Here is a 22,832-nt window from a genome sequence, read left to right as displayed (position 1 = left end):
GTTTACTGCACCCTCCTCCCTGTGTGATTTCTGACCAGGAGGGGAATAAGTCAGCCCAAATGCTCATTATCCCATTTGGGCTGGGCTCTTTGCTAATGTGAAACCTAGCTACAGTAAACACAGCTGTAACATTTGCAGCCTTTTCACCAGCCATTTCTTGTACTTTAGTATCAATACAGCTATTTTGTTCACAATAGAAGAAAGGTGCCAGTACTGGGAGAAAGGGGAATATCATTGTGAAATAATTACCACCTTTGTGTCAATGTAGAAAACACAAGTATTCCTGAATAAAAAGTCACAATAGAATAATAATTCCGCTATAGGAGTATCTATGCTGGTCAAGTTCTCTATGAGAAGCTGCTCTTCTAGATTTTTTTGTTACTGCAGGGATTATTGTGGTTATATCAGTAGCTCTCATAGGGCTAGTCTAGAATGCCATGGGTTCAAGTCCAACCTTAAGATATGGCCTCTTGTGAAATATTAAGACTTCAACACTAGGAAGCCACTACACAGTTGGAGATGCTATTCTTCTGATAAAAGATTAGATGTCCTACCACCTAATGATGATAGGAAGCATCTTTGAGAGCCTATAAGCCACACTTTTTCTAGACCTCCTAGGAATGTGCGTCAGTGACTCCTCTGCGGGGTTGTGAGAACAGGTGAGTACAAGAGCACTTCCAGTACTCTACTGCTGCCAGTTTATCCTATGGCAGGTAGGCATCTATGCCACATACGCACACTCCTTTTAGGCAGTACACCTCAGCTGCTATTCCTTATCAGGTGCATGGTCCTTCATTCCTGCCTGCACATCCTCCATCCAACCTTTTTCTGGCTGCCAATTCAGTGGCTCCAAGGCAAACAGTTTCAAATCTATCACATCAAGTTTCTTCTGGCAAGAAGCAAGCTGACTCTTTCATAAAGCCAAGAAGTGGAAGCCAATGAGGAGATTGGAGCTTTGAGGCCTAGAGTTATGAAGTTTTGAGAACTTCACTGAATATTTGGCTACATTTCCACACAAATGACTTCTGGTACTGTAGAGCTTTTATGGCTGGATTGTTCTTAAGTGACATTACGTGGCTGGCCTTGCATTGTATCTCCTGAGCTGATCACCTTTGTTTATTTTACTGGTCAGTCAGGCTTCTGTTCAGGACTCAGTCTAGTTCTCTATTCCTTTTTTCTTCCTCCCTTTAAAATTAAGTTAGGCATTAACATTACACAAAGGTTTACATCTCAGATCAGAGTAATACAGAAAACTAATGAAGGTTCTCTTTATATATCCAAGTGGTAGATCTGGTTTAGGGACATGGATACACTTGCTGATGTAGAGCACTGCAAGTTAAACCAGCCCTCGGAAAACACAGTAGGGGAAGTGCTTCAGTGTGTTCACAGTGTCAGCTGCAAAAGCACTGGCATGGCCACATTTGCAGCACTGGGAGTGGTGCATTATGGACAGCTATACCACAGAGCATCTCTTCCCATTCCGGCACCGTGGCTTGTGGGAAGGGGGGGTACAGGGCATTCTGAGTCCTGTCCCAATGCCCAGTGATGCATCGCTTCACATCCCAACAATCCCTATAATCTGACAGAGAGGAGTCCGACAATGATGTTGAGTGGCATGATGCATATGACACAAGATTGCTTGTGGCATTCACAGACATGCTCACCACCATGGACCACCACTTTTGGGCTTGGGAAACAAGCACTGAATGGTGGGATCAGATCATCCTGCAAGTCTGGGATGACAAGCAGTGGCTGCAGAACTTTCAGATGAGAAAAGCCACTTTCATAGGACTGTGAGGAGCTCAGCCCCACCCTGCAGCACAAGGACACAAAATTGAGAGCTGCCCTAACAGTGGAGAAGCGGGTGGCTATTGCAATCTGGAAGCTGGCAACTCCAGACAGCTACTGATTGGTCACTAACCAGTTTGGAGTGGGAAAGTCGACCGCTGGAATCGTGTTGATGCAAGTTTTCAGGGCCATTAAATTGTATCCTGCTCAGAAGAACCATGACTCTGGGTAACATGCATGACATTGTGGCTGGCTTTGCACAAATGGGTTTCTTTAACTGCGGAGGGGTGATAGATGGGACACATTCCAATTCTGGCACCAACCCACCTAGCTTCAGTGTATGTTAATTGGAAAAGGGTATTCCCTCTATGGTTCTCCAGGCATTTGTGGATCCCTGTGGGTGTTTCACTGACATTAAACACAGGCTGATCTGGAAAGGTACATGATGCATGCATCTTTCAGATCACAGGTCTGTTCAGGAAGCTGCAAGCTAGGACTGTCTGCCCACACCAGAAGATCACTGTAGGGGAAGTTGAAATATCCATTGTGATCCTTGGAGACCCCACTTACCCTCTAATGCTAGGGCTCATGAAACCCCTACAGCATTCCCTCTATAGGGGAAGCTGGACCTGGCTGTGGTCGAAGACACCATCGCCACAGTTATATCCATGTGCTGTACCCTCCATAACATTTGTTAAGGGAAAGGTGAAAGCTTAACTCAGGCATGGACCTCCAAGGTTCAACACCTGGAGGCTGAATTTGCACAGCCAGAGAGCAGGGCTATTAGAGTAGCCCAGCATAGGGCTGCAAGGATTAGGGATGCCTTAAGGGAGCAATTTGAGGCTGAAAGCCACCAGTAATGCCTAGAGCCCTGCATGGGAGTGAAGTGCAGTGGTTCCAATGTTAGTAGGAATTGGTTTGCTACACTGACTTGCAGTGCCTGTTGCTTTCCTGGGCTATGTTTTCAAAGCCAAAAGAAATCCATTTATTGAAAAGAAAACTGCTTGGGAAACAGAAAGGGCAAGGGCGTGGCATGGGGAACGGTACAATCACAGATTTGCATATGTCCTGTTCTCATTCACAGCCTTCCTGTCTGGAGTGCTGTGCAATAAGTACTGCACTTCTGGCTGGCTAAAATGCATGGTGATGGGGTTGAGTGCAGTTGGTGGTGATGAGAACCCAGATGTTGGGGAAAGTGGGTTGGAGATGACATGAGGGCACAAAAGTTTTGTGACAAGAGGGGGGAGGGGAGGGGCAGGCGTGGAAGTGCTCCACCTGCATTGCAACGAGCACTTGATACAAGTCTGCTTGGCACTCCATAATATTTAGCAGCCGCTCTGTGCTTTGGTGCTGCCGAGCTGCACTCAGCTAGCAGATGTTCCTTTCACCCACCCACTACTCCTGTGCTTTTTGATTTTCATTAAGGGACTGCTGCATTACTTCATGCAGCATGTCCTCTTTGCTTCTATGTAGCTGTTTACTAATTCTTTGGAGTCTTTCAGCCATTGATTACAGATGCAACCTTGAGATCTCAGCCATCCTTGTTAAGACAAAAATGCAACACTTACCAGACAGAGCAATGATTTGGCTGTACTTAAAGTAGACAAGCAGAGTCTGCATAACAGCAGAAGTTACCTGTCCCAAAGCAAGTGCACATAAACCACAGGAGCCCCAAAATGGTGAGTAAGCACAGGGGCAAGGTGGACTGATTGTTTCATGGCCAAACTGTCCTCTTGGGTTCTGTGCCTTGGGGAGAGGCCAACAGCTGGAGGGGGCCTCTATACTGAGCACTGTCCCCACATTTTCCACAGGAGTTCATCCTGGAAGATAACTTGCTGCTGAGGGTGACCAGGGAAGCAAGGGAGGGTCTTCCACTACAATACAGTTTCCGCCCTAGCCCTTATTCAGCTTGCCTGTGTGCAGCAATGGTCCCCCTGGCCCCTCAGGGCACAGTGGTGCGGACATGTTAGCCTTACTGGGACAAGGAGCACAGTAGCTCTGCCAAGGAACCTGTGCAAGCGGATTGCCCAGCTTCTGCATGAGAGCTTTGAAGAGATCACTGAGGCCGATTACCGTGATGTGAGAGAGCACATCGATGCCTTCTTCCACATCTAGGCATGCATGCAGCCCTAACCCTCCTCGCCCCAACAGCTTGCACTGAACAACTTCCTTCCCAAAATAAATGCTGCTTACCGGGCACCTCCTCTGGTGTTTGTTCTCTTTCCTGCCCAGCCCCCCCCACAAGCACCGGCCGCTGCAACTGGCTACCTTCCTCCTGTCTTGAGAGCAGCTCCTGGATGAATTTATCTAGGGATGCCAGGATGTCCCTCTCTTCTTCAGCACCCTCACTCCTGCTTTCCTCCTCATTGAACTGGACTCTGAAGTTTCCATGGTAGTCTTTGGAGTGGAGGTGGGGTTGCCCCCAAGTATTGTGTCCAGCTCTTTGTAGAAATGGCAGGTTGTGGGGGTAGCACCAGAGCGGTGGTTTGCCTCATGGGCTTTGTGGTAGGCATTCTGCAGCTGCTTCACTTTAACCCTGCACTGAAGTGCGTCCTGGTCATGGCCTCTTACCTTCAGGCAGATATCAAGGGCCATGATGGAATTGTAATTCCTATGGCTGGAGCACAGCTGGGACTGCACAGCTTCCTCCCCCCCAAAACACTGATGAGGTCCAGCACCTTGCCATTGCTCCATACTGGGGACTGCCTGGCACATGGAGGCATGATCTGGAAAGAGTCACTGAGCACTCCATGCCTGGCTGAGCAAACAGGAAGGGGATTTTCAAAATTACCAGAGAATTTAAAGGGTGGGTCTGATGGGTGGTCACCTGAGGGCAAGGCAGTAGAGTTCAAAGCGATGACCAGAGTGGCTAGAACAGGCATTGCGGGACACTTCTGGAGGCTGATCAGAGCCCATTAACAGACCAGGGTGTGCACACTGGTACTTGGGTGCATCAAGAGTTATGCTTCTCACTGAGGTGGATTACCAGGAGTGCTCCAGCTGTGGCATCTGGGTGCTTTATGTGCCTTGCCAGTGTGGATGCATCATGAGTTATGGCACCTGGGGCTGCTCTAATGTGCTCTAACTTCCAAGCATAGCCATGCCCTAAGACTGAGGGCCCTGGGGTTCCAGTATCTCCCTGTAAGAGTCTTGAAGATTTCCTCCCATCTCCCTCTCCTTCCATACTTCACACCTCTGGACATGGACACATCTCAAAGGCATAGTTCTTATGACAAAGGGTCCCATAAATTCTATTTCTGAGTTGGCTAGAAGACTGAGTGCTGTGAAGAAAGCTGGTAGAAAAAGTTAGTATAGTGTAGAACACAGGCTGTGATAAAAAATACTGGAAAAGTTGACTGTAAAATGATTTACTGTACATCAAAAATATTTACCATATTTCTCTAAGGTCAAATAGGCAAGAATTAGGCTTCATACAAGCCTAGGTCATTAAGAGAGTTTCAGCATGGACTTCCAAATGCATTTCATCATCAGTTCATTAGTTTAACCAGTTAAGATATTGACCTGTTTGGAGTGGAGTGGAATGGAACACAGCTCCTATAAAGGCTGTGTTCTAATATCCCCTCTAATATTTTTCCTATTTGTTTAATTTGGATTCCTATAGTTAGGAGAGAGAATAAATTGGTTCTGTCAGTCTGAGAACACTTGGGATGCTGTTTTTAATGAAGTTTAAAAGCATGATGATATATTTTAAGTTAAGATCACGTAAGAATTTATGCTCAAATCAGCAGAAGAAATTGAAACTGCAGAGGTGAAGAGCAAAGCAGAGAGGCCATCTTGGCAAAATATTACAGGTTAAAATTAATGGAAAACAGTTCCCCTTGTTTCACTTATGGTCATCAGAAGTCCTGGTGAAAGTTACTTTGGCTGTAAATCTTTTGCAAAAATAATTAGTGGCTCTTTCAAATGTGAGCAGCAAGTATACAACAGATTCTGTATTGCAGGATCACTACACTATATATATTTTAGATTCCTCATATTAAAATGAGTCCGAGCTCAGAAGTGTTCTCTTTTCTGACAAATTCAACTATGAATTTCTCCAGCTTAGTCCAGTAAATGCTATACTGTTAGCAACTATATTGTATCCTGTAGCATACACTATTCTGACTTTCAAACAAACAGTTAGGAAAGCACTGACTACTGGGCTTAGGTTATTTCTTTGTTGTGAGGGAAATGAGTAGATGGAGACTCATGATGTTCTTGCTTAATCTATTTTTACTTGTAGTGCGCACATAGGAATTTGAACACAAAACAGAATTAGACTGTAAGAGCAGCAGCAAAGGTGACTTGCACTACTTCAGAAAGCAGCTGTGTTGAAAACCTCCACCCCTTGTTTTTACAAGCTATTCAGCTCTACATTTTCAAAAGCACCTTATGTAGACCCCTCATTCTTCCTGCCCCCCATTCTCTTCCTTCCTCAATGCAGCCGAGGATGTGCAGTAATCTTTTGCTCAATGTTTGAGCCATTACATTATTCAGCATTATTGCTTAAATATTCAATGTGGACTGGGGATCAGATTCTGCCCTCATTTACACCTAATGATAATGTAATTGAACTAGTGTAACAGAGCAGAATCCAACTTGTGCAAGTATAGGTGTTCCATTAGTGTAAGTCACCATAGCTCCATAACAATGCCTCCCCCCCAGCTAAGGATCTGGTCCATAAAAAGATGTGTTGATTAGACAGTTAAACAAAAAACCCACCACACAAGTCAGAAAATACAGGGCTTGTTGTATGTGTACTGGGCTCACCTTATCTCTAGAGCCTCCTCATTTCACAGCTAGCAACAGAAGCAATGAGGGATTCTCTGTTTTGTGTGTTTTCAGTTTAAGAAAATGATCTCCCTATGGGAAAAAATGACAAAAGCCACTGGTAGAAGGGTGCAAATATGCTTCCTCACCCTGGTCACTAAAATGCCTAGTTACAGCACTGGCAGTTTGCTTAATCACCTGTGCATCACATTGCAAGAGTCTTATGGGAAACAATATCCCCCAGCTTGCCTAGTTACAAACATGTGAGCTACCCACAGAAGTGTTGATACTTTTGTTCTCTTGCCTGGACTCGTGTTTACAGCTGCTTTCAGTGTCACTGTCATAGCCAACTTTTGTTAAGTCACACTGACTGGCCCTGGGGGGAGACTTGGAGTTAAGCTATCAACCCCAGAGATTGCGTGCCCCCCTTAACACACACGTTAAAGCTGTGTCAGTTGCTTCCTTCTCAGTCTCTGGGGATTTACTGAAATGCCAGCAAAAAAAGACAAATAAGCCTCTTGCATCTCAGTAGGGGCAGTGCAGCCATTGGCACAGGTCAGAAACTTCATTTCTTTTAAAATAAAGAAAAAACCAGGAGGGATTCATGGGTTCTGAATTCAGAATCCCTGATCCTCAACTGCAGTGCCTCAAAAACCAGCATAGCTGGCCCTATATCCAGAAGGCAGGGGTGGTGCATTCTAGGTCATGTGGCCTGGAGCAACTAGGACTTGAAAATGCTCCCCCTCCTGGCTTTTTTTTTTTTTTTTTTTAAAAGTAACACACCATGAGAGAGTCCCCTCTCCATATGGTTATAGCACCAGGGCATGATCCATGCCGCCAAGGGCACATCTTTGTATTTTAGAGTGCCATTCTTTCCATGCTTCTAGCAACTAGGTGGATTTAGGATCCACATACAGCACTGTCAAATAGTGACAGTAGAACAGTTACACTGTCATGGTGCTTATGTCTCCCAAGTGACTCATTTACGAGTGTCTGAATATGCCCCAAGAGGTGGTTAAGAGCAGGCTATGTCTACACTGGCAATTTAAACAAAATTTGTGTCTTTCAGAGGTGTTAAGGACAAGACAAGAGTTTTGTCAAGACAAGTGCCAGTGTGAACAGCACCTTGTTGGCAGGAGCGCTCTCCTGCTGACAATGCAAATACTGCTTGTTGGGGGTGGAAGTTTGTTAGCACAAGAGCCAAATGAACAGCAGCTAACTGCCTGACTTAGCAGTATGACTGTTGCAACAGCCACCTTGCTAAAAGCTGTGTGGTGTAGACAGCCTTATTTTCATTCTCATTACTTTAATGGTGAACTAGCTTTTTTGTCCTTTGTTACAACAGGAACCCATCTGTCAGATAAAAATCTGTTTGTCTCTTCTGGTGTCTATTAGATCTAGTCTGACCTTGCTATATCAGAGGCCATTACATTTCACCCAGTTATTTGGCTAAAGCGTGTCTTCACATCAAGACTGCCTGCCTTTCTGGAAGGTATCAGGAGATGGAGAATTCCTCCCTCCTCACCACACCCCCCCCCCTTGGCAGTCTTTTAATGGAGATCACCTTCACTATTAGTTACCCTCAACAGCTCCAATCTGACCATTTGATTCCTCCCCCACCCATCCAATATATTCAATTAGGGAGGCACCATAATCCTGGGCCATCTATTTTTCCCTTTTCTGACCTGAGAAAAGGAGAGTTCATTGTGTCTGTGGTTATTGTAGACTACAGTTCAGCTGTAAGATCTAAGTAGTATTCCCTTCCCTTGTTCTGTTATCTCTTCAGATCTCTCTGCATTGACTTTTCTGCACTGACCCTTCCCCTCATGGAGGTCTACCTAAGCAAAGTATTGTGGTTGCCAGTCTTTTCATTTTGGGTACCACTGTTTTTAATTCCTTTGTATTGCTATAGGCCCATGCATTCCAAGTGTTTCTTCATCAGCACAGGAGCTGGGAATGCAAGAGACTGGGCACCTCTGTGAATGTTATCAGGCATAGCCATTAGCCTCTAGGAGACAATCCAGATATGCAAAAACTGACTTTCATATGAAAATAGACAGCACCACTTCTTTTCAAATTGCATTTATAATCCTTAATTCGATCTGCTGTGGAAATGAAGTCCCATCATCTGGATTGCTGTGGAGAGTTGAATAGATGATCTGTTGCAATGGTACGACAAGGAGATGCCAGCAAAAGTCAATTGCACAATGGCAAAAGGAATTTTGTCCTTTTTATGGTCTGGGACTATATTCAGTCTGGACACTCCAGATATCCAGATTAATGTAGGTACATAATAGGTTCTGTATCATAGCATTGTGATTGTCAATTGATTTTCATTTTGCAGCAAGCTGTTAACTAAACTCCTGAGAGAAGCGGCAATAATACTTTAAATTTTGTTGGCGAGATTACTCTAGATGTTCCAAAAATAGTGGCATCTGGGACCCAGTTTACCGATGCTGTCTGAGCTGTTACCTTTTGAAGCAATGCTGTCAATCACCCCCATTCATTGCCTATTGATGGAATAAAATGAATCAATGACCTGTGTTGGGCAATACAACTATTTCATATCAAAAAGGTGCCAGTAGTTCTTTATAAACAATTCTTGTGCCTCATTTAGTTGACACTTTAAAGTTTTCATATTTGTACTGACAAGTAAACCTACCAGTGAGGTATTGCCTATGTCACCTCTTCATACCAGCAGGGGGGGAGCTCTTTGGAAGAGAGCAGGAGTATTGAAAGGGGATAGCAGAATACACATCTGGGCCACATGCTTCCCTTTAGCAAGTGCATACACACCATGAGAAATGAGCCTCAACAAGTTCAGACAGTTCATCTTATAGCTCCTCACTTGTACCAGCCATAGATGCCCCAGTTATATGCTAGAAGTACCCTGAAAATGAGGGCAGCTGCACACCATGATCAGTTCAGTTGCCAAGAACAAGATTGCAAGGACATCTGCTACTAGCACTTGGCAAGGACTATGGCCCTCTACATTTAAGCCACAAATCTATAACTCCGTCCCATGTAACAAATGGGCAAGCACAGCATTGTGCTAGGTCGCCACAGGCAACAAATCCATAGAGGCCTGCTATAAGGTTTAGAGTGATTTTATCACAAAGCCTGAATATTTGAACTACCCATGCCTTTTGAAAGCTCCTCAGCTCCAACAACTCTGCTCTCCCCACACACCTGAATAAGTCTCCACAAGCCTGGAGATGCATGTGTCTTGGTGCATCATAAAAACAGATCTTTGCATTTGAAGTGATGTTCTCCCTTGAAGAGGAAACCTGTGGCCAGAAGAGGCTGCCCCTCAGAGGTCCTAGAAGTGTACGGTAAGCAGCAAGGAAGGAGTTAAGAGCATTGCTCCTAGCCAAACTTTCCATGCCTTTGGAGACCTTTTTGTCCCATTCAAGGAAAGAGTAAATCGACCATTTTAGTCAGCTCCTGTTTTAGCCGAACTGGTTCTTCATCACTAATAAAGCCAGGGATGAAAGTAATTTACAAGACTTACCAGTACTGCCAGAGTCTGGAGGGAGGGGCGTGGCCTCATCTAGAAAAGGCATGGCCTCAAGATTTAAAGGCCCTGAGCCTTTAAATCAACCCAGGACTCCCAGCTGCAGAGGTGGCTGGGGGCCCCCAGGCAAATTAAAGGGCCCATGGTTCTGACTGCCACAGAGCTCTGGGCCCTTTAAATCCCATCTGGAGCTGCAGTGGGGACTTAAAGGGCTCAGGGCTCCTGGGGCTGGGGCCAGGATTTAAAGGGCCTAGAGCTCCCACAGCTGTGGGGAGCTCCAAGCCCTTTAAATCCTGGCCCCAGCCTAGCTGCTTGAAGCTGCGGGTGGGATTTAAAGGGCTCAGAGCTCCCTGACGCTGCAGGGAGCCTAGAGCCCTTTTAATCTCAGCCACAGAAGCCAGTGCAGGCCAGCACAGTGTACTGGCTGTTGCTGGAACACCATACTGGACCGTGTGGGCTTACTTTCACCTCTGAATAAAGCTTTCCCAAAGCAGTAGCAATAACCTGAGTTAGTGTAAGTACATGCAAAGCATGGTGTGCTGTTTGCTCTTTAGAATTAAACATGCTTTGATAATAAGTCAGAAGTTAGATAACTATACTAAAGTCAGTGCTGAGCAAACCCAGAGTTTGCAGTACTGAAACAAAAGGGGGGGGTGAGGGAGTTTGGGCTCAAGCCTCATTCCCCCTATATGGTTTTCTGTAGCACCACAGTGTAGGCGCTTCAGAGGGCAATTCAATATTAAACAAGAGCATCTCACACGTTTTTCCTTTCCAGAGAGGAGCCTATGCTATGCATTACCAGCTGGCAGACCTGTCTGATACATACACAAGTTTACTTGCTCCCTTCTACTTCCTTGTTAGTTCATATCATTTTCTGTGAGTTGGTTATTGTCTTGGCTCTTATCCCTGCACCTGGAATGTAAACTGACAACTGAGTCAAGTTTCTGTACCCACAGTATTTTGCCTCTTTCCAAGTAACCATTTAAAACAGGAAATTAACTTAGTGCCTAGGGCAGACCATGAACTTTCAGGCAAGAGGGGAGCAATCAGCCTACAGGAAGCTCCTTTCTCTGATTCTAGCAGCATGCTCAAACAATGGAGCACAGGTTAAACACTTGCAGAGTCACTCAGGCTTGAAATATTTTCATCCACCTGTTCATCCCTCCCTCCCCCAACCAACCACCCAGGAGAACTGTTTAAATGCCCTCACCTCACCATCAGAAACTGTTCAATATTGTAATTAGCAAAATAAACTAGCATTTATTGAAGAATTAGAACACACCCCTGAAAATATTGACAGGCAGTTCAATGTCTTCATCTAGATGTTTGCAAGAAACAAACCAACTCAAAAGAACATTAATCTATAGCCATCTTCTTAAAAGCCAAAGTGCCATAGGGATCCAAATTCCAGATCCCGTGCTCACATGACTAGTCTTCAGAGTTGGACAGTTTCCACAATAGATTGAAACAATATTTCATAATTTTTTGCCCAGGTTCCCCACCTACCTTCTCCTTCAAATACTCTATTAGTTGCTTTTCCAGCCCCACCCCTCTGACCACCGACCTCTTGATATATTCTGAATTTACACTCCAGATTCTGATCTCTGCACAAAAGTAACATGAACCAACTCAGTCAGTGGGTGTAATGGACTAACCTTACAAACACCTCTATTTTCTAAATAAAAAAACTGCAGACCAAATCAGACTACTTATGAAGACCATGTCAATAAACTCCTTTGCATCAGAAGAGCCATGATCAATGACAGGGGCAAAATTAAAGTTCCATGGACAACCTAAATTCTGGTGTTTAGGTTTCAAGCACTTGTTGTTGCAACTAAATGATTTTGTTTGGCCTTTTTTTTTTAAAACTATGATCCATAGTTCTAGCCTGCATCTAGGGTATGATTTTCAAGAGCACTGGCCTAACTGTGCTGTTCCTATGGAGGTCAGTGGGAACACAGTTCAGCTAATGTCAAGTGCTTTTTAAATCCCTCCCCCATACAGTCCATCTGGATTTCTCATCTTCATGCTTTCCTCTGTTTTTAGATTGTAAAATACTGATATACAGTAGCTGTCCACAAATTGTGATGATTTTCAGCGTTGTCCTACAATTAATATACTTCCTGAGATATCCCATAATAAGGTATGGACAAGCTATTTCTTCTTATATGCCTAATGTAAAGATTAGGATCTACTTTTCTAGTGTGCCTAAACCCATTTCACATGAATAATTGAGACAAAGATTAAGTTTCTATCTTTTCCCAGTTAATATTCTAGCTGGTTGAACTTTGAGCTACCAAGTTAGAAAGTTCTTCTTAATATTCCTACAGCAAAATAAAAGTAATTCGCCTTTAATAAAGAGTATCTCAGTAGCTATACCTCTGAAGTTCACAATTTCACTAACCTAAATAAATCTCTTACGATATAGTTTTACTTTTTCAGTAACCTAGTCTCACTTCCAGTCTAGGGAATCCCACAACTTGCTCCTGCTCCTAGTGAGGTCAATAGAAGTTTTTCCATGATTTCAACATGAGCAGATTCCTTCCCTTATAACTTCTTCCTGAAGAATTTTATTCTTATTGCTTTTTTGGGGGGGGGGGGAGGGCATGGGGGAGAAATAGAATAAGAGGGAGAAATGGGGACTATGAAAAAAGCAATGCCTCAACTTCAGTACCAGTAAGGAGCACTACAGGATTAAGTACTGCCCATCACCTGAGTTCCTACATGCTCCAACGAGTGAGCTTTTCCAAGAATAAGCAGTAGTTGTCCATGCTATTGAGAAGTGCTTCTCACACTCCAGTTGATGGTGACGATGGTTGAAAGCAAGGACTCCGTTACCCACACTGTGGCATGACAGACAGCAGTTCTCCCTTTTCTATAGAATAGGAGGAAATCTCACCATCCAGTTGTGGCTAGTAAGTATTGGACTTTTCGTAAAAACAACCTACCAGTGTGTTTGCAGAGAAGTCACCCTAGGATCTACAGGACCTTACTGCATGCTTAAATACACACTTCTTAAGTTTATGAACAGTCTTGTGTGTCCAAGCATCATAGAACCATAGGGTTGCATGGGATTTCAAGATACAGGATTTGTTTCCATGTTCCATCATGTTTCTATGAAAAACTGCTGCAGAGACTCAAGCCCAATACTAGGAGAAAGAGCAGAGCTGGTGGATCATACTGACCTCATCTTTACTACTAGACAAAACTCCTGATGTTAGCCTCTTGATTTAGTTACACTTGGGAGCAGTTCCCTTTTACAAATGAGTCTCAATCAGATTTTAGTTCTTACTTGCAGTAATCTCATAGGTCACCCACACAGTTTTGGCCTCCTGGCCACAGTAAAGGAGACATGGCAGCAACACAGTCCAACAGCTCCCCCCCCCCCCGCCCCCATTAAAATAGGTGCACTGGGGAAACACTTCAAACAGCATATTATTCACTCTCCTTTTTGAGATCAGGGTGTATTATAGCCAGCTCACTGACAACTAAAAAAAAAAGCACATCTGAGCACTAAGCGGTGGGGTGGGTGAGGAAACCCCACCACACCACACCGGATCCAGACACCACTAGACCAGTGGCTCAAACTTTTTACTGGCGACTCCTTTCACATACCAAGCCTCAGAGAGAGTTACCCCCTTAAATATATAAGGGTGTTTAATTTATAACACCATTATAACTGCTGGAGGCAAAGCAGGGTTTGGGGTGGAAGTTGACAGCTTGTGACCCCCCCCCCCCATGTAATAACCTCATGACCCCCTAAGGGGTCCCAACCCCCAGTTTGAGAACCCCTGCACTAGACTTTGGATAAGTTGAAACTGATTACAGAAGTTTAGAGGCACCAATCAAGCTTGGGGATTCGTTAGGGAAGATTGAGCATGTGCATGCTCAACAGTCCGAGCTAGAGAGCTTACATTCTAAATAGACAATACAAAGGATGGGAGAAATAGCCCCATAGTAAATAACTTGCCCTAGGCCATAGAGAAGTCTGGCAGAGACAAGAATGGAGGTCTCCCAAGGCCTCAGTCCACGAGGCCATTGTTCCAAATAAAGATCATACAAAATCCTGTCTTTTTGTCCTGGATCTTGAGTTGGGTTTGACAAGAACTATATTTCCATCTCGGATTCACTCAGAGGAGAAAGTTCCATGGGCACTTTCACTGATTTTTAAAGGATTCATATTCAGTTTTTAAAAATCTTAGGAACTTTTACAACTGTTTGGAACATTGAGCTTCTCCACTTTTATGTTCGCATAGAAGAGCATACAGCATGTACACACACGTAATTTCACTTTAAGTGAGGTTATTTCTACACTCGGTTTTCATGTTAGCAATGCATAGAGGCAGCACATGCAGAGAGGTTGTATCACCTATTGATACTGTGCCTGGGATTAGGAGAACAGGAATTTGCTAATGCCAGCTCTTTCTGACTTGCTTTATATAGCACTGCTCATGAAAATGTTCCAATACAGAACTCTATTTCACTTCCACTTCTTATAAGATTGTGCTCTGCCTTAATCTCCTGTGTGTGTGGTATGAAAAGAAACCACCCAGAAACCAAGTATTTAGCTAGCTAAAAATACAAGTATCCTGTTAAAGGAGCATCATTTTATATTGCCACCTCTTACAATCATACCACTGGTCACTAATGTACTGATGTGAAATGGGACAGTTACTGTGGAGATATAGCCTCCTCCAGGGTAGAGAAATATTAAGAGCCTGATCCTACTGCCACAGAAGTCAGACAGGAAAAAGTAGAAACTGAATTACCCCACTTTTTCCATGTTCCTATTCTTGTATTTTCATATGTTCATGTCTATCAACTCTCCACTTAACTCTCTTCAGCCAATGTCAAGAAATTCTCCTTAAATACAATGGCTTCCAAAGCCATATAGGAGCAGTATTTGAGCTGTGGTCTGCAAGCACTTTTGGTTCTCCACCTTGTTTTTATGCACTTGATAAACTGCATTAAACTAATCTCAAATATACACCCCCAGCTCCCATTTTCAATGTAATTAATTGTTGTAAGAGCCAGACATTTTAAAATGATCTTGTACTAGAAAAGTGACAGTCCACAACATAATCTGTTAAAATATGCTTGAGTATGAAAGGTTTGTGAACTGTTTCATATGTACAAAGAGGAAACTGAGTTAATATACAATTAGTTCTTAAACAGTTTACTTTTAGACTAGACACCAGCGAAGGACTAGCTTGATTTTTAGTAGCACCTTTTTAAGCAAGAAATGGTTTGAGATGCAGTAGGAGAAAAGCTATTTTCAGACTGTTTACTATAGATTAATGCATGCTTTCTGACAATTACTATCAGGATGTATTTTCCCTATGGCCAGTCTAAATCATTTATTTAATCTTATTCAGTAAATGCTTCAAAATAAGCATCTCATGAGCCCTTTGTTGCCACAATGACTACACTTGCATTAGGTTTCTAGGTTCAGTCAAAAGATTGTGTATACCATTTGAAAGAAAGTCATTTGCCTTGGAAACAGAGACAAAACTGACTAAGATTCAGAGAATTTTGCCTTGGCATTATATTCACCCAGAGGAACATAATTTGGCATTTTGCCATTTTAAAGTGTACTTTGCATTTGAAATCAGAATAAAATTTAGAATGAGGCAGGATTTGTTTTAATATATCACATATGATCCTGCTGCCAGTTAGGATCTTGAATTACTTTCCCAGTTCCTCATTAGACTGGAGCCCAGCTCTGTGACCAAATTAAAATAACTGTCAACATAAGTTTCATTTTCAAGACTCCCACAAATTTACTCTTCCACAGAGTCATCAGCTTTCTGCCTGTATCCAAATGACCCACTGATGGGAGTGAATGGTGGATTGGATTACCTCAGTCAAAGATGGGGTATGCAGATTCCAAGAGGAAATTCTTTAATTTAAAAAGTAAAGACTTTGTCTAAGTGACTTATTTTGTATCAGCTACTGTATAGCTTTATTACATTCATTCCATTGAACTACTAAGTTTGTTATTTAAAAAAGGACCCTGCCACTTGCAGGAACAGTTAGCCCCAGACAGTTCAGGCATTTTCCTTCCCCAGAATGGTGGATGCCAAATTCAGCTTGTAACTTCTGCAGATTAGCAATTAACTGAAAGAATCAAGTTTCCAATGCCAACCAGGCAGCAAGATATGTTAGGTTACCTTTGTGACTCTTGCTCTTTAAGTGGAAAAGTTGTGGGTCTAGTCACAAAATGGCTGACTGACCAGAGCAAACATCTTGAACAAATGTATCATAAGGTATATGTTGTAGCATCTAATATCAATACTACATTCCCCCCCGCCCCAATTATAACATTGAGTAGGCAAAGCAAGTTCTTACAGACTATGTGAAAGTTGAAGAACATCTCCATAGGACAGTTAGAAAGTGAGCTTTGAATCAGCAGGAAGCTCAAGGCTAACTGAAATAGTTCTGCCAAGTGTGCAGGTCTAGGGATCACCTTAGTTCCAGAAGCCAAGCCCACCAGCAGCTGGTTGAAATATTAGGGTGATGCGTACTGCTCACACTCCAGTGCTGCATGGCATGTGAGCAGGCTCATGCCAACTGAAAACTGAGTTAGTGTACCCTGGGAAGCCACAATGTCTATGGTGTTGTGACCTGACTAGAATGCACATCAGGATTCTCCCATCTGCTGTTCCCTTACTCTCTTCTTTGACTACACATCCCTGTTCTCTCTTCATGCACACCTCCCGTATGGGACTGAATACCACTAGCTGGTGGGGCAGAGCAGCTTAGCTCAGGTGAATGAGGAAGAGGTCATAGACTGACCATCAAACCTTGCAGTGAGGGGGACACACCTGAATGGCTTCTCAGGGGGTGTGGGAAATGGAGTGGAGAAAGCAGTTTTGGTTCTAAAGAGAGACAGTTTGCTCACCTAGTATCAAAAATTCAGTGATTTAATAAGAGAACTGGGCTTTAGCAGTCACAGGAGGGGAAGCACTATGGTTCTACTCTCTAATTCACATAATCAAGAACAAACCCTGACACATTAGGGATGTTTTAGGTGTCCCTTGAGATTCAGTTCTAAATGCTACCTTTCTCTTTAGCTATAATTAAAGTGGCATTTCCCTTTATCCATAACCTTTTGGCAAGCCTCCTCCCCCACCCCAAAAAATAGGCACCAATGATAAAAATCAATCCATGAAGTTAAGCTCATAATACAAGGGGGGGGGGGGAAGAAGATACTAGCTGAGGAGCAGAAACCAGTTTAGCTCCAAGCACCTCTTCTAGGAGGTCCTCCATCTTTGCCTCACAATATTTTGTTACATGGTGAATTGTATTTCACTCTATTAGATTAACAGCTATGAATTTTATTTGCTGTGGCTTTATGCCTCATATACACTTTCTGCCACAGTTTAATTGTATTGTGTTTGCTGCTTTGTTTTTTCCTTCCCCCACATCCTTCTCCAAGAAAAAGCAACAATGTCCTCAAATCTTGCCAACATTACCCAAAATGAGCCATGTACTAAGTTAGCTGCCCTGTATGAAGCATTTATAATGGCTCCTCCAGGGCAGGTACACAATTGCAAAACTACACACTGAAGTCAGGTAGTTGAAACATGAGAGTTGCAGTCAACTCCTTTGCTCCATTCTCACCTGTACCATTGACTGTCTCATTGATGTGGTTTAAGCAATCTGTGCCTTAGTTTCCCTTCTCCATCTCTGGAAAGGGACTACTTGTCTTTTAGTGATATTGTGAAACATAATGAATGATGACTGAATCTTAATACAAGTTCCCAGTGCAATGCTGTAATATGGCTATGTTTCCATTGCCAGTGCTATTACAGGGGATTGTCTTAGAAATGGGGTTGAAAAGACCTGGTTTTAAAATTGACAAACTAGAACTGGTTTTTGTAGAAGAGTCTGTTGCTAATCTTGGCCTACTTTATATTTTGAGGGTCTTTAATACCCTTTTGATAACAAGCCCCACTGGATTTTGCAGAAAGAACTGATCTGTTACTTGTATGAAGGTATGCTAGTGAACACTAGCGAAACACAAGTTAACACATAGTCAGAGTTCATAGAGTGTTTTGAAAATGAAAAGTACTCAGTATTATTATTAACCTGGTTTAACCATGCTCTCATTTGTCAGGAGGAGGAGGAAAGGAGGACAAAGAAGTGGTTTGACAGACAGGGCAGACTCCTGGCCAAAAGTATTTAAAACTGATTGTTCTATAGAACAGATATTCCTTAATTCAGTGCTCCAAAGAGATCCCCAGACACCTGGGAATGGAGAATTCTAGGCCAGTTTTTCCAAGTGATGTTGGAGCCTTTGTTTTTATCTATTCAAACTTTTATCAACCTTTCCTTATGTACTGAGAATTTTTAAAGTGCTTTGTAGCTTGCATGATACGATTCCCTGAAAATGAGAGTCACATAACTCTGAAGCAGGGCTAATTTGCATCCTGAGTATTCTGGGTTGACTAGAGAGTAGTAACCTTTAGAATTTTGCTGCTGTATAAGATGTATTGCAAACTATAACTTTCTACATAAGAAATGAATAACTCATTTTGAAACCTAGACATAAAAGCCATTGCAGTATAGGAATGCAAAGCTTCAATCCCCTCTTTCAGCTTCATCTATAATGAATCTAAGACACTTAAATGCCATCACCATGATACTGAGGCACTGCTCCATACCTTATGGACATCACACAGAGGGAAACAGCAAATCATGCTTCTTACACTGCTACCCTTGAAGCTGTCTACACCCAACACTTACTGCCTCCACCATTAAAAGCAGCAAATACAGACTTAGGTTTTCTGATTATTAAAATCATGTCCCACAGCACAAAATGCAGCCCCACCACTTTGAAGTAGCCTCCTTTATTACTCATGCAAAGTGCCCATCCTAACCCACACCCCCTTTCCCCTAGTCTTTAGGCCAGTCCCAGTTAGCACCAGCCTTCTGAGACTCCCGCCACACTTAAGTCACTGATGACTGTTCATATCCAGATCCCTGGTTGCTCTCCCCATCAATCAAGTGACTCCACCCACTCAAGTTTGTGTCTGGTGACAGACCATGCAAGAGCTGAGGCCTCCTGATGCCCTCTGCAGCTCTCAAATCACTATAGAAACCACTTTCTAAGCAAAAACCCCCTGGGTGGGCTCCTTTATCAGTTTATAGTGTCCCAGTCCCAATCCAAACCATAATCTTATGGAAGACACCACAAGATACAACTTAAAATATTCTCTCATGACTTAAGCCTCATACCACACCTGGTCCTGATGGAGGACCACTGCATTTCCCCCATCCCAGTGTCCCCTGGAAACATGGCCAGATTAATACAGAGGTTTTAGGGGCTGCAGTCCAGGACCTCAGGCTAAGGGGGGCCCTGCAGGCTAAATGGGGCCCACTGCTTCTTTTCATCCAGTCCATGGCAAGTCTCAGCACTGCAGGCCAGAGACCAGTCCCCAAGCCTCAGCTCCCCCATCCTGTGGGGCTGGAGCCACAAGTGCTAGCTCACTGGCATGCCCCTGTGGCCCCTAGGCAAGGGGCATTCAGGGGCAGGGGATGCACACATGCTCAGCACACTGCCACACAGTCAGGCACACAGGGGGATACATACATGCTGTAGCTGGAGCCAAAAAAGCAAACCACCACCACCACCTGATTCAAGCTTTCATTCTGATTGGCCAGGAACCAATAAAGAACAAGCTACTGTAAAAGCCCTGAAAGCCAAAAAGCTGCCAACACGCAACACAAGCCAGCTCAGCCTAGGAGAAGCCCACTTTCTGCTTCGTTTCTACAGATTTGGCAACTCTTGGGGCTCCTGCCTTAGCTCTGCTGCACTAACAGCCAGGATCCACCCAAGGTCAGCACCTCCCAGCCAGAGCCTGCACCCCAACCCAGGTCTGAGCCTCCTCCCACACCCAAACTTCCACCCAGAGGCCACCCCCCAAACCTCCTGCTATGCCCTCCCTAACCCCACCCCAGCTAGAGCTACACCCCCCCCTACCCAAGCCCTGAGCCCACTCCCACACACCAAACCTCCAGGAGCCCCACAAAATCTAATAGCCCTGGGCCCACAGGAGTGTTAATCCAGCCCTGCTGATAAATTAAGGATTTAAATAACCCTTCTCATCCAGAAGTTAAGCTATTGTCCCCAGAGTTAAAACTCACCCCCATCTAAGCATCCTGGCACAAGACAATTCCAGTGACCCTTTTCCAAGGGGTTTCCCTGTTACCCAGCCTCTTGTCCCTGGGGCTTCCTCTTTATATAATGAGTTCTAGATCCTCCCAGCTGAGACTGATCACACCAATAGAATTAGCCCCAGGTGTACTCAAATAGGCTAAATTGGCCCCACTGAGACGCAGCTACCTAGGCACAGGAGACTAATCCCATTCCCTCTTAAAGGGACCATGCAGTTTGTGATAAGCAACCACTGCCACCTGCTATTCTCTTGGGAGACTGGCTTCCTTACCATGTGACGTGCTGCTTTTAATGGCATCAACTCCAGCAACTGCTTGTGCAAAGGCAGATGAAGATTTATTGGGGCCCAAAGATTTAATAGGACACAAAGAACATGTGGGGCCCCCCACATCCCTTCCCTCCATGGTGCCCTTCCCCCTGCTCCTTCCCTTCCCCCAATAACTGTGCCTCATAGCCTGGCCAGAAGCTGGGCTGCAATAAGAACTGCCCAGGGAGCCTGGGCTGCTGTGGGGAGCCCTGGACACTCCATCTGCCCTGGGCTGTGCACCTTATGAGGCAGGGACACAGAATGGGGGCTGCTCTCAGGCATCCTAGCCCCACCCAAGGCAGGTGGAGGGCCCTGGGTGGCCCTTACCACAGGCTAGGGTGACCATTCATCCTGTTTTGGCTGGGACAGTTTCCCCCCATGGGCTCCCCACAGCTGCCTGGGCTCCCTGGGTGGCTTTTGCCACAGCCTAGGACAGTAGCCCCAAACTGTGGGGAGTGCCCCCTAGGGGAGCATGGAGGAACATTCAGGGTGTGTGTGGTGGGGCCTGGGTCAGCTCCCATGGGTGGGGAGGAGGGAGTGCCACCCAGCCCTGCTCTGCCCCCAGCTCTGCTCTGGCCCCACCCAAGCCCTGCCCCCAGCCATGGCTCTGTTCCTGGCCACACCCTAGCCACACATCTGGCCCTGCTCCCACTCCCAGCTCCTGACCACAGCCACCAGCCCCACCACGAGCCCCGGCTCCACACTCCCAGCTCTGGCCCTGGTTTCCATGGACCAGGTTGTGGGGGACAGATGAAAAAGTTTGGGGACCCCTGGCATACAGTAACCATACGTTCCATTTTGGCCTTGGATGTGCACACTCTTTTGTCAAAACTGGGCATTTGTCCCATTTGCTCTTGTCAAGTGATCACCAATTGTCAAGAGCAAACAGCACAAATGCTCAGTTTTGCCAAAAAGGGGCTGAGGGGGGTGAGCAGTGGGGCTTGGGCCAGCCCTCCACGAGGGAGGAAGGGACCTTGGGCAAGTGGTTTGGGCTGTCTCCTTGTGGAGGGGAAGGGGAAAGGAGAGAGGGCTCGGGCCGGCTCTGCATGGCAGTCTGGGCTGGGGGGAAGGGTAAGGTGGCTTGGCCACGCTCTGTGTGGGTGTTAGGGGAAGGGAGAGAGGGCTCAGCCAGGCTCCGGGTGGAAGGTTTGAGGGGGGAGGGGAGAGAGGGCTTGGGCCAGCTCTGCACAGGGGAGTGAAGGGGGAATTTACTCACTCACACTCTACTCCGTCCATCTTCCAGCCTCGCTGGGGGTGGGGCCTCGGGGGAAGAGATGAGCAGAATGTGGGGGGAGGAGCAGCAGGGATTGGGACCAGAGTGCTGGCACTCCTGTGGGGCCCCCAAATTGGTCGGGGCCCGTGGGCCCAGGCTCCGTCAGTCCATACAGTAAGAACATAAAAACGGCCATACCGAGTCAGACCAAAAGTCCATCTAGCCCAGTATCTGTCTACCGACAGTGGCCAATGCCAGGTGCCCCAGAGGGAGTGAACCTAACAGGCAATGATCAAGTGATCTCTCTCCTGCCATCCATCTCCATCCTCTGACAAACAGAGGCTAGGGACACCATTCCTTACCCATCCTGGCTAATAGCCATTTATGGACTTAACCATCATGAATTTATCCAGTTCTCTTTTAAACGCTGTTATAGTCCTAGCCTTCACAACCTCCTCAGGCAAGGAGTTCCACAAGTTGACTGTGCGCTGCGTGAAGAAGAACTTCCTTTTATTTGTTTTAAACCTGCTGCCTATTAATTTCATTTGGTGACCCCTAGTTCTTGTATTATGGGAATAAGTAAATAACTTTTCCTTATCCACTTTCTCCACATCACTCATGATTTTATATACCTCTATCATATCCCCCCTTCGTCTCCTCTTTTCCAAGCTGAAAAGTCCTAGCCTCTTTAATCTCTCCTCATATGGGACCCGTTCCAAACCCCTAATCATTTTAGTTGCCTTTTTCTGAACCTTTTCAGTGCCAGTGTATCTTTTCTGAGGTGAGGGGACCACATCTGTACACAGTATTCGAGATGTGGGCGTACCATGGATTTATATAAGGGCAATAATATATTCTGTCTTATTCTCTATTCCCTTTTTAATGATTCCTAACATCCTGTTTGCTTTTTTGACCGCCTCTGCACACTGCATGGACATCTTCAGAGAACTGTCCACGATGACTCCAAGATCTTTTTCTTGACTCGTTGTAGCTAAATTAGCCCCCATCATATTGTATGTATAGTTGGGGTTATTTTTTCCAATGTGCATTACTTTACATT

General features: G+C 44.9%; 1 long non-coding RNA gene across 1 annotated transcript; it reads right to left on the bottom strand.

The window, feature by feature from the left end:
* Positions 1-5,140: 5,140 nt before the first annotated feature.
* Positions 5,141-20,286, bottom strand: LOC120400315. Its single transcript, XR_005595716.1, has 2 exons — positions 20,222-20,286; positions 5,141-9,068 (listed from the first exon to the last, which is right to left on the bottom strand). It is a non-coding gene; the product is annotated as an uncharacterized LOC120400315 (long non-coding RNA).
* Positions 20,287-22,832: the final 2,546 nt, after the last annotated feature.

The sequence above is a fragment of the Mauremys reevesii genome, linkage group 3, assembly GCF_016161935.1.
Source record: "Mauremys reevesii isolate NIE-2019 linkage group 3, ASM1616193v1, whole genome shotgun sequence".
Classification (NCBI taxonomy): domain Eukaryota; kingdom Metazoa; phylum Chordata; order Testudines; family Geoemydidae; genus Mauremys; species Mauremys reevesii.
Note: the sequence above shows the minus strand (reverse complement) of the source record. Positions and strands in the feature narration are given on the sequence as shown.